This window comes from Erpetoichthys calabaricus, chromosome 12, assembly GCF_900747795.2.
Source record: "Erpetoichthys calabaricus chromosome 12, fErpCal1.3, whole genome shotgun sequence".
Lineage (NCBI taxonomy): Eukaryota > Metazoa > Chordata > Cladistia > Polypteriformes > Polypteridae > Erpetoichthys > Erpetoichthys calabaricus.
Window position 1 is genome coordinate 33630135 of NC_041405.2, and position 19684 is coordinate 33649818.

Below are 19684 nucleotides of genomic sequence, written 5' to 3' on the forward strand. Positions count from 1 at the left end.
ATTGAGGTTGCCCTTTTGAAGCTCGCCTTTATTTACGCATGCCTTTATTTGCTGCGCCCAATTGAGGTCGCCCTTTTGAAGCTCGCCTTTTTGTTCGCGCTCTTATTGAATAGAACCTTGTTTTTTAATGGGAAGAGGATTAGGCTGTTGTTCACAGATTCTTTAGTTTCTTCTGTAAACTTTAGTGCATTCATGCCATTTTCACACTTATTTTTTGTTTTGTTCGTTTAAATTGTGTATTATTTGCATGATGATTTTCCATTATTCTAGGGATCCATCATGGTCATAACATCATGACAATATACGTTGATGACCCGGTAAGTTGGCGTTTGACATCATAGTTGTTATTTTCCCACTTACATGTCTGGAAGTATGGGAAATGAATTAGTGTTTCTGATTTGGATTAGAAAGCAAGACTTCAGTTTGTTCTTATTCATGTTTGCTTTGTACTTTTGCACATTGTGCTTTGCATATTTTTTTGCATGCATAGTTTTTGTGTTATTACTTTTTTAGTCAAGTTTGAGTGGACTCTGAAGTTTTTTTCAGTGTGTGTGTTGTGCTTTTCATTTTCTTGCTCTTTAGGAGCTAGTTTTTGGGTATAAAGTTTGTGTATGTGAAGGTAAGAGAATCAAATCCTTCAAGATTCAGCTGTAGATTCTTTGGTTGTAGTACTTTATTCCAAGGTTTTGATCTACTTATTGTTGATTAATTTAGGGCACCTCAGCAATCCCTTTTTTTCCTTCAGAAAAAAGTATCGAAAAGACATTTGTTCAGGAGGCTTGAGGGAAATAAAATGTAAAGAACTGAATAGGTTCATGTTCTTATTTCATGTTCTTAGAATGAGATTAAGTCATTTTTTTCACTTTTGAGTCGTTTTTCTGAAATCAAGACCTTTCTTATTGATAATATGTCATATATCTCTCTTTTATTAAAAAAAAAAAAATCTTGGGACGAGACAAGACTATTTTCCTGCTACGAAACGTGATCTTTTGAAGAGAGACAGAGAGACACTCTCACATCCTGCGAGACAGTCAAGTCATGTCATACTTACAGCCTTTGGAAGCAAGTCCCGTGATACACAGGCAGAGCAGGTTAGAGATAATGGAAGTAGGAAAATTTAAAAGTCTCAAAAAAATGAGAGTAAAGATCACATTAGCACAAACAAATGGAAAGTATTACTCAGTGAAATAACGGAACAGCAAAAAGAGATCAAATAGTATTTGAGGATGTCTGGGGCAGAAGAGAGACAAGGCAGTAAGACAAAAGGACAGCTGCTGTACAGGCTTTCAAACGTTCGAAGCGCCGTGCAAACAAACAGAAAATATTACTCTGTGAAATAACAGAACAGCGAAAAGAGATCAAATACTGTTTGAGGATGTCTGGGGGAGAAGAGAGACAAGACAGTGAGACAAAAGAACAGCTTCTGTACAGGCTTTTAAACGTTCAAAGCGCCGCACAAAATGCAGATCACGTGCACAGCAGCAGTTGCAAGCCAGCAGCTGATCAAGCAAAGATGAGGTAAAAAAAAATTGTTTCCCATTCTATCACCATTTAAGAGGGGTTCTGAAGGAGCGACTGCATCTACTTGGGGTGCATTCAGCATTCCTCTTCACAACGGCGCGTAGCGCTGGTCAGGGGGAAGGGGTTTGCAAGCCCCACTAGCAAAAAAATAAAAAAATGTAGATACAGATACTGTACAGACCTACAAATACTTGAATGAGATGGTGGCAGAGTGGGTAGGCCTGCTGCCTCACAGATCCAAATTCTTGAGCTTGACTCCACACCCAATTTCTCTCTTTCACGTTTTCATTATGTCTGGGCGGGTTATTTTTTTTCACTGTACCCCATTTTACTTCCCAAAGACGTACATAACTGTTAGATTCCCAATTACAATGGATTCATGATACACTGCTATAGTTGCTACTTTTCTTGGAATGGACTCTGGCCCTCAGTTGCCCTCAACTGATTTTGGGAGGATTACGAATGTGATTATCTTATATTTTATGAGTTATGCAGAATCATAGTGTAGTGCATCTGCAATAATTCCATTTCTAAATGCTGGTATCTTCTAAAACATCAGCAATTATACTGAGTCTTTGTCACTATTAAAAACAAAATTATTATGCAGCATAGCCCATATAAGATTGCAGAATTTTATCTAAGATATGTGTTGATCTTTTAGTTATTAAATTATTACAATTATTATATAAAGAGAAAAATCTCAGTCCATAAGTCACAGGATAAAAATGCTATAGTTAACAAGTAACACATAACACTTTGCTTTGGCAGAAACAACAAAGTCCATTCTATTTTTTAAAAGTTCTCCTCTTCTTTCTCCTCACAATTTGATCAGGCCAATAATTCTAAAGGTTAATAACCTTTAATGTGAAGGTTATTGATCTGTCTCTATTGAATCTTTTTTTTTAACTTCTTCTTCGCCATTTAGGACATAGCTGGATGTTTCCTGGAAGGAGAACTTTGAAATGTTTACCATGCATATACCCTTCAGGAATTTAAAGACCTTCACCTATTTAATGACAGGATCAGAGTGACAGAGCAAAAGCATCATGACAGAAAGGTTTCAAGGTAGCCAACAAAGGAAGGTCACCCTGCCAAACAGAATAATTGTCTGAAATATCAAAAGGGAGAATTAAACTGATGAGATATCAACTAAAGCCTTTATTTCACTGATGCAGTACATTCTGTAATGGATTGTTCAGATAACACAACTTTTTGCGCTCATATCAAAATGCATTTTTAAATTTAATTTACTGAAACATTGCTAACCATATTTTAGTAATTGTAAATTTGGTATTGTCAGTATGCATTTGCTGCCGTTAGGACACTTTAAAAGAACAGGCCTTTAGAACATGAAAGCATATTATGATAAAGGTTAATTTACATGCACCCACTACACAAAAACTAAAATTGTCTCTGTCTTTACTTTTTGTCCACTATAAACATTGTAATAAATGAGAAGTCACACTCATAAAGGTTTGGGTTTTTAGCCCCATATACTGTAAACAAAAACCGGTCAGTAGTTTTCATAAAACTCAAAAAGACATTAAAGGGTAGGAAGACGGACAGTTTATAGGGAAGGACCAGAAATTAGAATGTGGGATGCTGGGAAAATCGTGGTGGTCAATGGGAGTCTGACGTCATCAATGGGGAGCAGAGGGAAGAAAGGAACCCGGAAGTGGTGTAGCTCTTTCAGTCGTCCGGGCGGTCTTACGGCGGCGGTGTCTCAGTCTTTCTGAAGAAACAAAGAAAGAGAGGTTAGTATGCTGCCGTTGTCCCCTGGCAGGACTAGTCGCGGTGCAAATCGGGTCCTTAAGCTGCTCCCCAAGCGCTCGTGCGTGACATGATTCCCCCCCTTCAGCTCAGACCCGATGGGTCACGCGGCCCGAACCGAGAGATCATGAACCCGAGAGAGCGCATCAGCATTGGCTTGCAGGTTACTTCGGCGATAAATGACAGTGAACTTATATGGCTGCAGGTCCAAAAACCACCTGGTAACCCGAGGATTCCAGTTCCTGTGAAGGGCCATCCACTGGAGGGCTGCATGATCCGTCACAAGGGTGAACTACCAGCCCAACAGGTAGTACCACAGGTGAGTTACTGCCCACTTGATGGCCAAGGCTTCCCGCTCCACCGTGGCATACCTCGTCTCCTGGTCCAACAGTTTCGGGCTTAGGTATATCATGGGGTGTTCGACACCGTCGATGCTCTGGCTCAGCATGGCAGGCACCAAGACCTGTGTCCGAAGCATTGGTCTGGAGGATAAAAGGAAGTGAAAAGTTAGGAGTCCTTAATACAGGTGCCGTTGTGAGGGCCATTTTCAAGTCACTGAATGCTGTTCCGTCTCTTCATTCCACACCACATGTAAAGGGGCCCGTTTCTTTGTCAATTCTGTCAAGGGGGCGGCCCTCTCAGAAAACGGAGGTACAAACTGGTGGTAGTAGCTCGCTAATCCTAAGAAAGCTTGCACCTGTTTCTTGACCATCGGACGGGGCCATTCCAGGATGTCTTTAACTTTAGAACACTGTGGCTTCACCAGACCTCCTCCCACTAGGTAGCCCAAATATTTGGCTTCATTCATCCCAAAGTAACACTTCCGAGGGTTGATATGCAGCCCGGCTTTCACTAGCGTTAGGGGGACTTCGTAGACCTGCACTACATGTTTCTCCCAGGTGCTGGAAAAGATGACCACGTCATCAAGGTAGGTGGCACAATAGAACTGATGGGTCCTTAGCACTCTGTCTACCACACGCTGGAAAGTCGTTGGTGCCCCATGCAGCCCAAATGGGAGTACCTTGTACTGCCAGTGTCTGCTAGGGGTGCTAAACGCAGTTTTCTCTCTTGCGGATGCCGTTAAGGGAATTTGCCAATACCCCTTCATCATATCAAGGGTAGTCAAGTAACGGGCCGTCCCCAGTCTCTCAAGGAGCTCATCCACTCGGGGCATGGGATAGGTGTCAAACTTGGAGACCTGGTTAAGGTGTCTAAAGTCATTGCAGAATCTCCACGACCCGTCTGGCTTGGACACGAGGACGATAGGACTGGATCAGGGGCTATGGCTCTCCTCAATGATGTCCATGTCCAACATTTGTTGAAGATCTAGCTCCACCTCAGCACATTTCGCCTCGGGGAGGCAATAGGGCCTTTCCCTGACAACCACCCCCGGGTCTGTCATTATATTGTGCTGAATCAGCTAGGTCCGGCCCGGTGCTTAACTGACCACTTCCGGGATGGACAAGATCACTCTTTCGAGCTCCTGCCGCTGGTGGGACAACAAATTGGTACCGAGGTTAAGCGTATTTTTTTTCTGAGAAAAGGTAGAGACCGGGCCCGGGTGGAGAGCACTCTTCCCTGTCCTTCCACAGCTTCATTGAATTAATATGGTAGGCCCTCTCGCTCGGCCGACAGTTTGGTTGACTCACCAAGTAGTCGATGAGCCCTTTTCTCTCTTTAACCTCATACGGCCCTTGCCAATGGGCCAACAATTTGGAGTGGGAAGTGGGCACAAACACCCTTACGCGATCCCCTAGCTGGAATTTGCGCAGGGAGGAGTTTTAATTCCGGACCTGTACTGCTTGAGCCCTGGCTATTTGTTCTTTAAGCAGAGGTCGAATTTTATCCAATCTATCGTGTAACTGCGCAATATATTCTAAGAGGTTGGTGGAGGTAAGCACCTCCCCTTCCCAGCCTTATTTTAGTACATCCAATATGCCCCGGGGCTGGCGTCCATATAGAAGCTCAAAAGGGGAAAAACCCGTGGAGGCTTGGGGCATCTCCCAATAGGCAAAAAGCACCAGGTGTAAAAGTTGGTCCCAGTTCCTACCGTCCGCACTGACTACCTTGTGGAGCATCTGTTTGAGTGTCAGATTGAATCTTTCTACGAGGCCCTCCTTCTGTGGATGATAGACGGATGTCATAAGATGCTTAATCCAGAGCAACTTGGCAACCTCCCTGAACATATCCGATGTAAAGGGCGTACCCTGGTCTGTCAGGACTTCTTTGGGTATGCCCACTTTGGGAAAAAGCCCTACTAGTTTCCGTGCGATGTTCTTCGTATTAGCAGCTCGCTGGGGAACTGCTTCCGGGTATTGAGTTGCATAGTCAACCATGACTAAAATGTACTTATGACCATGCACCGAAAGTTCTAGGGGTCCAACTAGATCGACACCGATCCTCTCAAAAGGAATATCTATAAGCGGAATCGGGATCAGAGGAGCGCGGTCTCTCTGGGGTATATGACACAGCTGACAGACTGGGCAGGACTGACAGAAACAGCGGACCTCCTCGTTGACCCTGGGCCAATAAAACTGGAGCTTTTTTCTCTCCAGGGTTTTTTCAGCCCCAAGATGGGTGCCTAAGAGGTGGGCGTGAGCTAGTTTGCAAACCTCCTGCCGGTAGGTCCGCGGAACCAACAGCAACTTCCGCACCTCACCTTCGTGCTCCGCAAATCGATATACCAGCTCGCTATCCAAAACAAAGTAGGGTTCGCGTGGTGTGGAATCTATTGACGATATTTTGTCCGCGAACACGATAGCATTCCGGGCAAACTTCAGGGAATCATCGTTCCACTGCTCTCGTTTAAATGATGCCGGCGTAGACCGGTACTGAAAGTCTATGCCAGTGAGCGGGTCAGGAAACCGGTCCGCGGGAGCACCCGTCTGCCCCGGATCCTCATCCAGTTGTACTTCAGGGTCGAGGTCCAATGCCGAAGAGAGCTCTTTTGGGCCGCCTACACCATCATTAATTGCCAAGGAGTACAGTATGGGAGTAGCTGGGAAGGCCCCTTGACCCTCCATGGTCAGACCCAACCTAGGAATAGGAGTGGTGATAGCTCTACTGCATTCACTTTCCGACCAGGCGTGTCCCAAAATCACTGGAAAGGGGGCTCTGGCATTACGGCAACCAACAGTCATTTAGGAGTCCCTTCCCAGGTTATGTAACACTTCGTGGACTGATATGATCTGGTCTCCCCATGTACACATTTTACGCTCGTTCGTTGAGCGACCCATTGTCGCGGTAGGACATAATGGTGAGCAACAATGGTAATGTTACTCCCGGAATCAAATAACGCCACCACCGAGTGCCCATTTAATAACACCACTCTTGTATTTGTGACCGCCAGGGGGTTCGACAGAGCACAATACCTCTCTCCTTTGGCCCAGCTGCAGTCAATGGGTTCCGCGTTGAGGGGATAGGTTGGTAGTAGGTATCCCGGCTCGCCACACTTGAAACAGTGTGGTGGCGTGGGTATCCAGTCTCTCGGTCTGGCCGGAGCCTCCATGACGCGGCGGGTGGGTTCAGGGGTGGCGACACGTCCCTGCTGGGTCCCACGAGCTGGCTTCTCAGATCCCCCGAGTTGGGTGACCGCCAATTGTCACTTCAGGACCTCCAGAAGGCCGTTCATGTCCTTAAACGGGTGCCTCCGGACCTACTGGACGAGATAATTTGGCATTGCATGGATCAACCCCTCACAAGCCACTTGCTCAATCACCTGGCGAACCTGGTGTATATCTGGCCATAGCCAGCGTCTGAGCTTGCCCCAATATTCAAAATCTTGGGCCCTAGCCGGGAGTTCGGGGTCGAATTTCCAGTGCCGCCATACCCTCGCCTGCTGGCCGGAGGTTACGCCATAGCACTCGTAGAGCTCGGCCCTCAGGAGGTCGTATTGGGCGGCCTCCTCCTTGGGGAAGTCATGATAGGCCCGCTGCACAGGCCCCTTTAGGTACGGAGCCAAGACGGCCGCCCACTCCGCCCGTGGCCATTGGTTACGTGTGGCCGTCCTCTCAAATATGGAGAGGTACGACTCTATGTCATCTGCCTCCATAATAGGAATGATCGATGGTGGAAGAGGCCTCGCAGGCTCCAGCCTTACCGTTTCTGCTGCTGCCAGCCGCCTCATAGTGTCGACGAGCTCCGCCTTAGTAGCTGCTTGTTCCAGCTTGATGGCTTGGAGCTCGTTCACCAGGATATTAAGGACCTTGTTCAGATCTTGTCCTTCAGTCATATTTCGGATGTCTATCCTGCCGGCTACACCACTGTAATAAATGAGAAGTCATACTCATAAAGGTTTGGGGTTTTTAGCCCCATATACTGTAAACAAAAAATGGTCAGTAGTTTTCATAAAACTCAAAAAGACATTGAAGGGTAGGAAGACGGACAGTGGGAAGGACCAGAAATTAGAATGTGGGATGACTAAAACTGTTATGAAAATTCGGGTCACAAATACTTAAAGGTTGAGAAACGCTGCTCTAAGTTACCACAGGTCAGCTTAAAACCCTACGTAAAGTCTCTATGAGAGATAAGGTCACACTGGGAAAAGGAATGGGTCTGCTCATTCCGGAGCTGAAACTAAAGGGATGTTAGGGACAGTGTGCCCTATATGCGAACTGGTTACCTGAAATGGGCAATGGGCATGGGCACTAGTGCAAGTGAAAGAGAGATGCAGCCTGAGCTGAAGCATGCCATATATCCCCAAGATGATAAAGGGCAAGTTATGCCATTACTAAGGAGATAGTGAGATCATGGAGTGCCAAGAAGAGGTTGCAGCTCTTCGGGCTGGCACGATATCGCTGTCAGCTGAAAAAGCTGAGACCAGTATGGGTTGCAAAGTTCCTTTCTGTAGAGAATGGGCAGCTAAGGGGTTGACTTGGAGACCCACACTTATAAGGGCAGCTCAGACATCAGGGACGCGGGATGGAAAATTAGGAGTGCCTTGACAACAGAGGAAGGTTTGAAGACACAGGGTAGAGCACTATTGACTGAATTGGAGATGCTGTATGAAGAAAGAGTTTAGGACAAATGTGAAAGCTAGTGGAAAGCAGGGGTCAGATTTGAAAAGTAATGAGACTGACAGTGTCTGAATGTATTTTTAAAGACATGAGGTGAGGAACACAACTTTTTTATGTGCCTGGCCTTCTTTGGCACTTTGCTACTATGGCTGTCAAGAAGATCCCTTTTTTCCACAGTCTACTTCTTTTGAGATTATTCCACTCTGAACTGTATATCTTCTTGTATTGTCTCCAGACCTCATCAGCAAATTAAAGACAAAGTGCAGTACTCTACCTAATGAACTCTGTAGCCCCACTGGGAGATTTTACTAATTATATAAGGAATAGTTATACTAGTACTACTAGTAGTGGTAGTATTGTCATGTGTGCAAAGTACTAGAGCAAGGTGGCAAGAACAGTCTTCATGTCTGGAACACCAGTGGTGAAGTTTTTTAATTATGTGATAGGTATGGGAAATCCTACATGAACGCCCTGTCTGAACCTAAAGAGAGGCAGAGTGCAGGAATGAATAATGTAACTGGGAACACTGAAGTTATTAGACAGTCTTGATGCTTTGTGGCCATTGAGTTCAGTGTTACACGAAAGTCAGTTATACTAAGTATGGATTGAAAGTATGATGTCACCATCTTTTTTACTGTAAAGCTGAAGGACGACATTGTGTTCTTTCAATAGCTATCACATTTTTCCTCCTCTCTTAGAGGAGATACTTTACAATGTTGTTGAATAGAAGCAAACAGATTCTGTCCTAGCTGTGGAATTGTGAATGAGCTCTTTGTCCCTGCCCATATATTGTATTAGATAGGCTACGGGAGTTTCACTTGTTTTATGGATTTGGAAAATACATGATATTTCATCTATGAACATAGGTTGGAAGGTTCTTACTTGCATTTATGGTCTAATATTTATTCACTTCTTTAGATGGATTCGACTAATGAATTTGCAGATGAGGTTTGAAGATTGTCAAGTTTGGGGATTTGAGAGAAAATAAACCTTTAGTTTGTTAATTTTGTTAAAATTTTTGTCTACCTCAAATGTAATCTGTAGGATTCCCTTATGTGACTTTAACAGAATAGAAATGTGGATCTTAAGATCTGAGACCACTGTGCTTTAAGAGTTGTTTGGGATTGTGACCTAAATGATACGAGCACCGGAGGGAGCCAAATTCAGATTGGTCTTAAGTTTACCTGAGAGGCCAAGAAGACTTGCTATATGGTGCTGAGAGAAATCATTTCCTTATGTGGACCAAAGCTATTTCTGGTCTTTATGTTTTTTCAAATATATTCATATTCTGGAGCCCCCCACTTCTCTTCTTTGTATGGATTGGCCACCCCCCTCTAACATTTTGGCCCTAGACAATTGCTTAGCTTGCATATGCCAAGCATTGGCCCTAATTTGGGTATCCGATAAGCTGCCTTCTGAGCTATTACTGCTGCAAGTGCACTAGAAGGAGACCATGGGGAATATCTACATCAAGCTAAAGGGATTGTATTTCACAGTTTGCATGGAAACTCTGGGGAATTCCCTAAGAAAGGCAAAGAAAGGGAACTTTGGGCTATCCCACTTTGCTTAATATAGTTACAACGTAAAGAGAACAAGAATGTAAATATATGGCTAAGGATATAATTACATAAATATATGAATATTACCTTTAACACTATCCACACTGTTTCATATCCACTAAACCTCTAGATATATACTCCACTGAAATTCAATCTTTGTCACCTTCTAAATAGCCCTTTTTATTTCTCATTTGTCGGCAGTTGTCATTAACTTCTTGATGCATGCCCCTTTACCTTTATGCCCTGCTGCAGCAGAGAATATGAGTAGATGAGTGGCATCATCCTTTATTATCCCTGATTGTGGCCATCCACATTTTCTGCTCAACAACTGACTAGTCACTTCAAAAGAGTCATAGGTGTAAGAGTCAGAGCTACCAAAGCACTAAAATCACATTTCCTCTTTCTTTGTTCATATTTCCAATTCAGTCACAGGGACGTACAGTCGGGTTTTTCAGACTTAGATTTTTACTGAGTCACTAGATCATATGAGTTTTATTCACCAGTGAAACTAAACATTGTGTTATTTACAATAGAATAGTATTTGTTGTCTGGAACGTAGGGACAAGCAAAGAGTGTTAATATGCTTGTATTTAACATAGATAGATAGATAGATAGATAGATAGATAGATAGATAGATAGATAGATAGATAGATAGATAGATAGATAGATAGATAGATAGATAGATAGATAGATAGATGTGAAAGGCCAGGTGGTCTTTTGGCCCTGGAACCCCTGCAGATTTTGTTTTTTCTCCTGCCTAACTGGAGTTTTTGTTGTATTTACAGTCCTCCCAGCCATCTGACCTTACCTATTTTTGCTGCTTATTCTTTAATACTATTGCCTAATATTATTTATTTTTCATGTAACGTTCTCTTTGACATCTTGTAAAGCACTTTGAGCTTCAGTGTTTGTATGAAAATGTGCTCTATAACAGTTGTGACAGTAAAGGTCTGAGGGCTTAAAATTCATGATGGGAGGTAGTGTGGCTAGAGAAACACTCAAAAAGCTGCAGTTAGAGACAGACATGATAGAATACTGATTATCTCTGGTATAATAGCATAAAAAGGTGATGGGTGTAATAACAATATATTGCATTGAAAAAAACTAGAACTAAAGAAAACCTGATAATGGCCCGTTACTGTTCAGATTCTGAAAAACACCTAAAGTCTTTAATTTGTCTTTTAGGCAATTTTTACTTTACAATGCTATTTCCACAGTGCAAGCTCCTTCAGGTACGATATAGAAGTCAACCAATTTTTGTAATCTTTTTTCCTCTGGTCTGAGTCAAACAAAACGTGAGCAATAAATGAAGGTACAAATTCATCCTAGATGGGATCTTGACCTGTTGTTCAGTCTACATAGCCACAACGTATACTAAAACAGTGGTTCATTTGGACTTTATAGTTGTGGGAGAAATCTAAAATCCATGAAAGAAATCAATCTGGACACTTGAAGAACCCATATATTCCATGTAGATGGTGGTAACTCAGCCTGGAATATATGTTACCGGCAAAAGCAGGTATTGTATAGAACACGTAGGCATTCTATAGAATGTGTCACATTTTTAGGCAACGCATGAAATGTCTGTGTTAGTTTAATATGCTGTATACTTTCCCTAGTCATTGTATATAATACCTAGGCATTATATAGAATGGCTTGCAGTTTGCCTTTTGGCACTGCATAGAATGCCTAGGAAATGTTTGAAATTTTAATCGTTTTATACTCTGACGTCTCATTTTTGGCATTCTGTAGATTTCCTAGGCATCCTACACAATGCCTAATTTCACACATTGATGGTAACATACACTGAGTAGAAAGTAAAAAGTGGATCATATGATATTATTTTATTGAACTTAGAAAGCATTTGATAAAGTGCCACACAAGAGGTTGGGCATCAAATTATAACAGGTGGGAGTTCAGGGTGTAGTGTGTAGATGGGTGCAGAATTGACTCAAAGACAGAAAGTAGAAGGTTATGATGTGAGGAACCCTATCAAAACTGGGTGATGTTAAGAGTGTTGTCTCACAAGGGTCAGTGCTAGGGCTGCTGCTATTTTAATCATATATATACAGTGCATCCGTAAAGTATTCACAGCGCATCACTTTTTCCACATTTTGTTATGTTACAGCCTTATTCCAAAATGGATTAAATTCATTTTTTTCCTCAGAATTCTACATACAACACCCCATAATGACAACGTGAAAAAAGTTTACTTGAGGTCTTTGCAAATTTATTAAAAATAAAAAAATTGAGAAAGCACATGTACATAAGTATTCACAGCCTTTGCTCAATACTTTGTCGATGCACCTTTAGCAGCAATTACAGCCTCAAGTCTTTTTAAAGGTAGCACGCTTCGTGGGCAACCAGAGCATGCTACCTTCAGGCATCACCCTTCCTTCTTTATGAGCACAGTCTTGAGCTTCTGTAAAATCTTATGTTTACTTTTAAGGATAAATAAAGTATTATCTATCACTCTAGCCTGTATTTGCTTTTCCCCCTTCCTCCTAAGGCATTGCTGTCTCCTGCCCATGCCTTGTGCCACCCTTTTTAGCCTTCAGTCTTCTGATTCAACCTCCACTGATCTTAATAGATGTATTGTACACACACAAGGTGACTACAGCATTTTATAATGCCTAGACATTTTATAAAACTAGGAGGCTCTGCCCCCTGCTCGCTTCACTCACCAACCTACCGGGTGGGCACTATGCACTAGCCACTTCGCGGATCTGCCACTTACATATGGGGAAGCGGATGTACAATTTAAATAGATTGTTATTGTCATGGGAATTGTTACATAAGCATAATAGAACTAACTATTTTACATTACAGCGAGTAATTAACCATAGTAAAAATAGTAAAATGCTTTAAATTGAAAGAAAATGATGCTTCATGTTGCGTTAGAGGTATTCATTGCGTTATACGTTTTCATTCTGTTTGCCTTTGAAATTAAAATGCAAATACTTTTTAAACCTTTTTTGTCCTCGCAGTGGTAGTGCTGCTGCTTTGCAGTAAGGAGATTGGAAGATTATGGGTTCGCTTCCCGGTTCCTCCCTGTGTGGATAGCGCTTTGAGTAGTGAGAAAAGCGCTATATAAATGTAATGAATTATTATTATTATTAAACGTACACTTTTACTGTAAAACTTCAGTAAAAACAATTTTTTAACTTTTTGGCAATATTGCATTGAATTTTGATTCTGTGTTTGGACTTACATCGTGACAATGCAACGTATAACTGCCCGTGAGTGAATATTGTTTCTTTCTCTCTAATAAATAAACCGACTTTTTCGAATGTTTGTCCCTGTGATTTGTTAATTGTCTTTGCAAAAGCTATTCTAATGGGAGACTGTAAATGGTTTAATACAAATGGTATATCAAAATCTCCTTTGGTGTCTAATATTATCCGCGGAAGTGTGATGTAGTGGGTCCACAGCTCACATCAAAAAGGCCACTTTTTAAATAAATAATCGCCGCACTTGCGGCTTAGAGAGGGCTCGTAGTATGTGTGGCCAGAACGGTTCCCGGGTGATACGTGATGCGGACGGTCCTCACTTAAGTGCACAGGTGAGGAGTCGTCCGCATCTGAAATTGGTGCCGGGAGCTGCTAATTTCCACATTGGATCCACGTCCTCGTAATAAACATAAGTGCAAGGCGGCAAGGAGGGAAAGAGAAAAGTTAAGAGAGAAGAACGGAGGTTAAGGGAGAGGAAGGCTGGAGAAGTGGGCAGCCGGTGCGAGCGAGAGAAGGCTTGCTTGAGCAAAGGCAGGCAGCTGGAAGGAGAGCCCTGAGAGAATGTTTGGCCGACTCTCAGGGTGGATGGATTGGGTCACTCCTACTGAGCTTTTCAGAGGAGCAGGAGTGACCAGGATCATGAACGGCTCACCGTGTAAGGCCAAGAAGGCAGCGGCAGTTGTGGAGGCTTTGGGCGTGTTGAGCACCAGCGTGAGCGCCCTGTCCGCTGGGGGAAGAAAACCAAGTCTCGGTTGGAGCCCAACGTAGCCAGGGATCATAGGGCTACCGGATCTGATAGAAGGAGCTGCATTTTGCTGGTAGGGCGACTCCCCTGTTGCGGGGCCCGGAAGGGAGAAGCAGGGGAGTAGCCGGGGTAAAGAAGTATGCACCGGATTTTTAAAAGAAAGACTGCTTCCAGCCGTTATTTTAACCTCGTTGTTTTTAAAGGATTTTTTCTATTGTGTTTTTAACCTCCACAATTTTACCTCTGTTTTAACGGATTGTTTATTTAATGACGTATTTTTGAGACACTGCACTTTAATTTGGACACTTTGTTTTTGTTTGTTGATTTTAAATAAAAGCACTTTTGCACTTTTTGCACCATCCCCTTGCTTTGTTGTGCCTCACTGCCTAGCTCATCAGTGACATTACTGTGACATTACTGATGGTGTCGGGTTCAAGAGCTCCCAGAAGTCAGTGGAGCGAACCCACATCATCACAGAAAGATGCAATACATTACCTTTCTTGTTGCCTGTTAAAATTTTACATGTCAGATTTGTTCGACAGCATAATCTATTGATACGCATTTAACCAATTTGCCATGTAACTGATCAACATTTTTGGCATTAATTCATTTGACTTCATCGTTTCTCGGTGCTAGGATTGCCGGTGTACTCATTTCTTCTGTTGATAACCCTTCGGGATGAAATTCTTCAATAAGATTTGAGAATAATAATTCTTCTTTTTTTGTGAACTTAAAGTGAGGAAAACATAAAAATGTATAAGAACTGAGAGCGCAGGAACTGTGTCTGACAAAAGCATTCACACGAATGAGCGGTGTGAGCGGTGTGGGCCGTTAACCCTAAATGGTTGAGAGGAGGGCGGGACTTGAAAAAATCTCTTGGCAAAAGTCTTGTCTCAAGATTTTCTTTTATAATAGAGAGATATAATATAATAACAATGTTCTCAGGCCTGCTCAGTCCTGTTCAGGATATAAACTACTGATGTTCAGTTTATTTGTGATTTGATATGCAGGTAAGACCTCCATTAGTTCAAAGACCTGTAATATTTTTGTACACTCTGTTGTACCATTCACAGTGCAGGTCTCTGCATAATTTACAAATATTCTGTCTACATTTAATCTTTTTTTGGCATAATGCTTTCTGTTGCTTTTTAATTTTGCATGGAGAAAAATCACACACTTAGGCCAATTATGTGAAATGCAATTGTTGAATGCTGTAGATTCATTTTTGGATAGGGCCTGCGTTTTTTTTTGAAAGAGCAAAATCGTGTAAGATATTGCAATCTGTGAACAACTTTTGAAGGCAGAATTCTTCAGGGATCCACTTTTCAAGGAGTTTGCTGGAAAGTCTATTACTTTCGATGAGGTGGAGCAGAGTGTAACACAGTAAATAGAGTGTAGTAGAGGAATAAAGCCTCGAAAGGATACACATCCTAATATCTCTACATCCAAAAGTGTGCCGTTTTGATGTGTTACTAATGGCTGAATGCATTTTTTAAAAGACATTAATTCATATTTGTACAGTGTCAAAAAAGGTTGGAAAATAGGTAGTGAAAGTTAGAAATATCCAGAAGCCACTGAACTAACTTCAAATTCATAGCATGGTATAGTTATAATGAATCTGAGATTTGAGAATCAGTTTTGTAGTAATTCTGGAAAATGTAGTTGATTAAAACATTCAGCAGGAATCTGTTGTAACACATTTTCTTCCCTTATGCTTTACGAAAGGTAATTACTCGTTACTGTTGTCAGACACAGATTAATTAAAAGGAAAACAAAGGGCAATTCAGGTAATCTTTGCACATAATGGTGTTTTTCAGAGATCTCATATATAGTGCAAGATCTAGATAAGATATCAAAGTAAAATCTAAGGCATCAATTAAAGTGCTGAAAGTATGAGAAAGTAGGAGATGGTAACTTTAAATGGTCGACATTCTATCTTTTCAGTCTTTACATAGTAAAAGTAAATTAAGGTCAACGTTGTGATTTTAACCTTCTGTAAAATGAAGTGGGGCAGTGATCCTGATACAGGCCTCTTCAACAGAACATGAGCACACGTCTTAAAAAGGTTCAGAGAAAACAGCAACACACAGTTGTTTCTGTCAGGTCCTTAATTTGTCTTTTTGAGCATTATGGGACAAAGAAGGGCATGGGTGTCTTTTCAAATCATGACTGTGGAGTGAAGGGTCTTGCTTGCTTTTTATTTTTGCCTTTTAAATGGTACTGTAGGAATTTACCTGTGAAGTGATAAACTGGTTAGAAAATAGATGGATAAATGAATATTTATAAATAAATGGGTCAATGCTTAGAGCCTCATTTTCTATCCACTCAGAGGTATGTCCCTTGTCTAGTCCATTTATTGAGAGACAAAAGAGCATTGTGGGTAGAAGTTTAAATATCTTAAATATCTGCTTCTCTCTCTCCTGAGCTTCTGAAAAATTTCAATTTCCCACAGGGACAAGTAGAGTATTCTATCTATCTATCTATCTATCTATCTATCTATCTATCTATCTATCTATCTATCTATCTATCTATCTATCTATCTATCTATCTATCTATCTATCTATCTATCTATCTATCTATCTATCTATCTATCTATCTATCTATCTATCTATCTATCTATCTATCTATCTATCTATCTATCTATCTATCTATCTATCTATCTATCTATCTATCTATCTATCTATCTATCTATCTATCTATCTATCTATCTATCTATCTATCTATCTATCTATCTAGGGATATCGAACTGTTGGCCGTAAGTTTACGTCCCTACTATTTGCCCAGAGAGTTTGGACACGTCATTGTTGTTATTGTATACATTCCTCCTCGGGCGGACGAGGAGTCAGCGAGTGACATCATCCATTCTGCTGTTGCTAAGTTACAAATGCAGCACCCTGAGGCGCTTGTGCTAATCGCTGGAGACTTTAACCATGTGACGCTGGACAAAACATTACCTGCATTCTCCCAGTATGTGGACTGTAACACCCGGGGAAATAAGACTATTGATTTACTGTATGCAACCGTTAAAGACGCATACAGCGCCACCCCGCTGCCTGCGCTTGGGAAAGCAGATCATAACCTGGTTCTGCTTCAGCCTCACTATAAACCAAAAGTGAGAGTCCTACTTGTAATCACACGATCATTTAGGAAGTGGACCCCGGAGGCTGAGAATGCTTTGGAACTACAGACTGGGATATCCTGCAGGGATCTCATAATGAGAACATTGAGGAGGTTGTTGACTGCATTACTGACTACATCAACTTCTGTATGGACATTGTAGTTCCAGTAAGAACAGTACGCTGCTATGCTAACAACAAGCCATGGATTACAAGTGACATCAAGGGCCTTTTGAACCAGAAGAAAATGGCTTTTAAAGACGGTGATCAGCATGAGCTCAAGCGCGTGCAGAATGAACTCCGAGTCCAGCTCAGGGCGGCGAAGGAGCAGTACAGGAGAAAGCTGGAGCAGAAGTTGCAGAATAACAGCATGAAGGAAGTGTGGGATGGGATGAAGATCATCACTGGCTGCAGCTCGAAGCGGGGTACCACCATCGAGAGAGACGTGAAGAGAGCAAACCAAATGAACAACTTCTTTAACAGGTTTGACCACCATAACCAAACTCTCACACTCACCTCGGAGTATTGCACCCTCCACACATCCTTCTGCTGATACCAGCATAGGAAAAACATCCCCACCCATAATAACAACAGTGCAAGTGAGCAGAGAGCTGAGGAGACTTTGTGCCAGCAAAGCAGCGGGTCCAGATGGAGTATCGCCACAACTGCTGAAGGTCTGTGCATCGGAGCTGGGGGGTCCTCTACAGCGCATCTTCAACCTGAGCCTGGAATAGGGGAGAGTCCCGAGGCTTTGGAAAACATCTTGTATCACCCCAGTCCCAAAGGTATCACGTCCTAGTGAGCTGAATGACTTTCGGCCTGTTGCTCTGACATCACATGTGATGAAGACCATGGAGAGGCTGCTGCTTCACCACCTTAGGCCACAGGTTCAACACGCCCTTGACCCTCTGCAGTTTGCATATCAGGAGAAGGTGGGAGCAGAGGATGCCATCATCTATATGCTACACCGATCCCTCTCTCACTTGGACAGAGGCAGTGGTGCTGTAAGAATTGTTTCTAGACTTCTCTAGCGCCTTCAACACAATCCAACCTCTGCTCCTTAGGGACAAGCTGACAGAGATGGGATTAGATTCATACCTAGTGGCATGGATTGTGGACTGTCTTAAAGACAGACCTCAGTATGTGCGTCTTGGGAACTGCACGTCTGACATTGTGGTCAGCAACACAGGAGCACCACAGGGGACTGTACTTTCTCCGGTCCTGTTCAGCCTATATACATCGGACTTCCAATACAACTCAGAGTCCTGCCATGTGCAAAAGTTCACTGATGACACTGCTATCGTGGGCTGCATCAGGAATGGGCTGGAGGAGGAGTATAGGGACCTAATCAATGACTTTGTTAAATGGTGCGACTCAAACCACCTACACCTGAACACCAGCAAAACCAAAGAGCTGGTGGTGGATTTTAGGAGGCCCAGATCCCTCATAGACCCAGTGATCATCAAAGGTGACTGTGTGCAGATGGTGCAGACCTATAAATATCTGGGAGTGCAGCTGGATGATAAATTAGACTGGACTGCCAATACTGATGTGCTGTGTAAGAAAAGACAGAGCCGACTATACTTCCTTAGAAGGCTGGCGTCCTTCAACATCTGCAATAAGATGCTGCAGATGTTCTATCAGACAGTTGTGGCGAGCGCCTTCTTCTACGCAGTGGTGTGCTGGGGAGGCAGCATTAAGAGGAAAGACGCCTCACATCTGGACAAACTGGTGAGGAAGGCAAGCTCTATTGTTGGCATGGAGCTGGACAGTTTAACATCTGTGGCAGAGAGAAGGGCACTCAGCAGGCTCCTATCAATTATGGAGAATCCACTGCATCCACTAAATAGTATCATCTCCAGACAGAAGAGCAGCTTCAGCGACAGACTGCTGTCACTGTCCTGCTCCTCTGACAGATTGAGGAGATCGTTCGTCCCCCAAACTATGCGACTCTTTAATTCCATCCGGGGGGGGTAAACGTTAACATTTAACATTATACAAAGTTATTGTCTGTTTTTCACCTGCATTATTATCATTCTTTAATTTAATATTATTTATTGTATCAGTATGCTGCTGCTGAAGAATGTGAATTTCCCATTGGGATTAATAAAGTATCTATCTATCTATCTATCTATCTATCTATCTATCTATCTATCTATCTATCTATCTATCTATCTATCTATCTATCTATCTATCTATCTATCTATCTATCTATCTATCTATCTATCTATCTATCTATCTATCTATCTATCTATCTATCTATCTATCTATCTATCTATCTATCTATCTATCTATCTATCTATCTATCTATCTATCTATCTATCTATCTATCTATCTATCAATCATGGCTTCAAGGGGTGGAACCTAATCTGGTCACACTGGTTCCCAGGGAAATGACAAACAGTGGACAGAGTTACTGTCTATTCTTACGCACAACCAAACTATGGCCAATTTTGAGTCGCCGTTTCACCTGCCATGTACATCTTCATTAAAATGTGGGCATAAAACAGGAGTACTTAAAGGAGTACCTAAGCAAACATGGGGTGAAAATACACACACAACACAGACGACAACAGGAGCAGAGTCCATAGCCAGAGTGCTGGGTCTGTGAAGCAGCTGTGCTAACTCCTTGATCCACTATGCCATGCTATACGAAAGCAAGACAGTTGTCAGTGGTTTATTTATTTAAAAAAGTGAAATAAATGTGTTATTTTAAGTTATGTATATC

The 19684-nt window shown here is 42.3% G+C and overlaps 1 protein-coding gene across 1 annotated transcript in view; it reads left to right on the forward strand.

Moving 5' to 3' along the window:
- LOC114662063 (glutamate receptor ionotropic, NMDA 2B-like) overlaps positions 1-19684 on the forward strand; it is a 666325-nt gene that overhangs the window by 462436 nt on the left and 184205 nt on the right. The gene's annotated exons all lie outside the window — the stretch shown is intronic.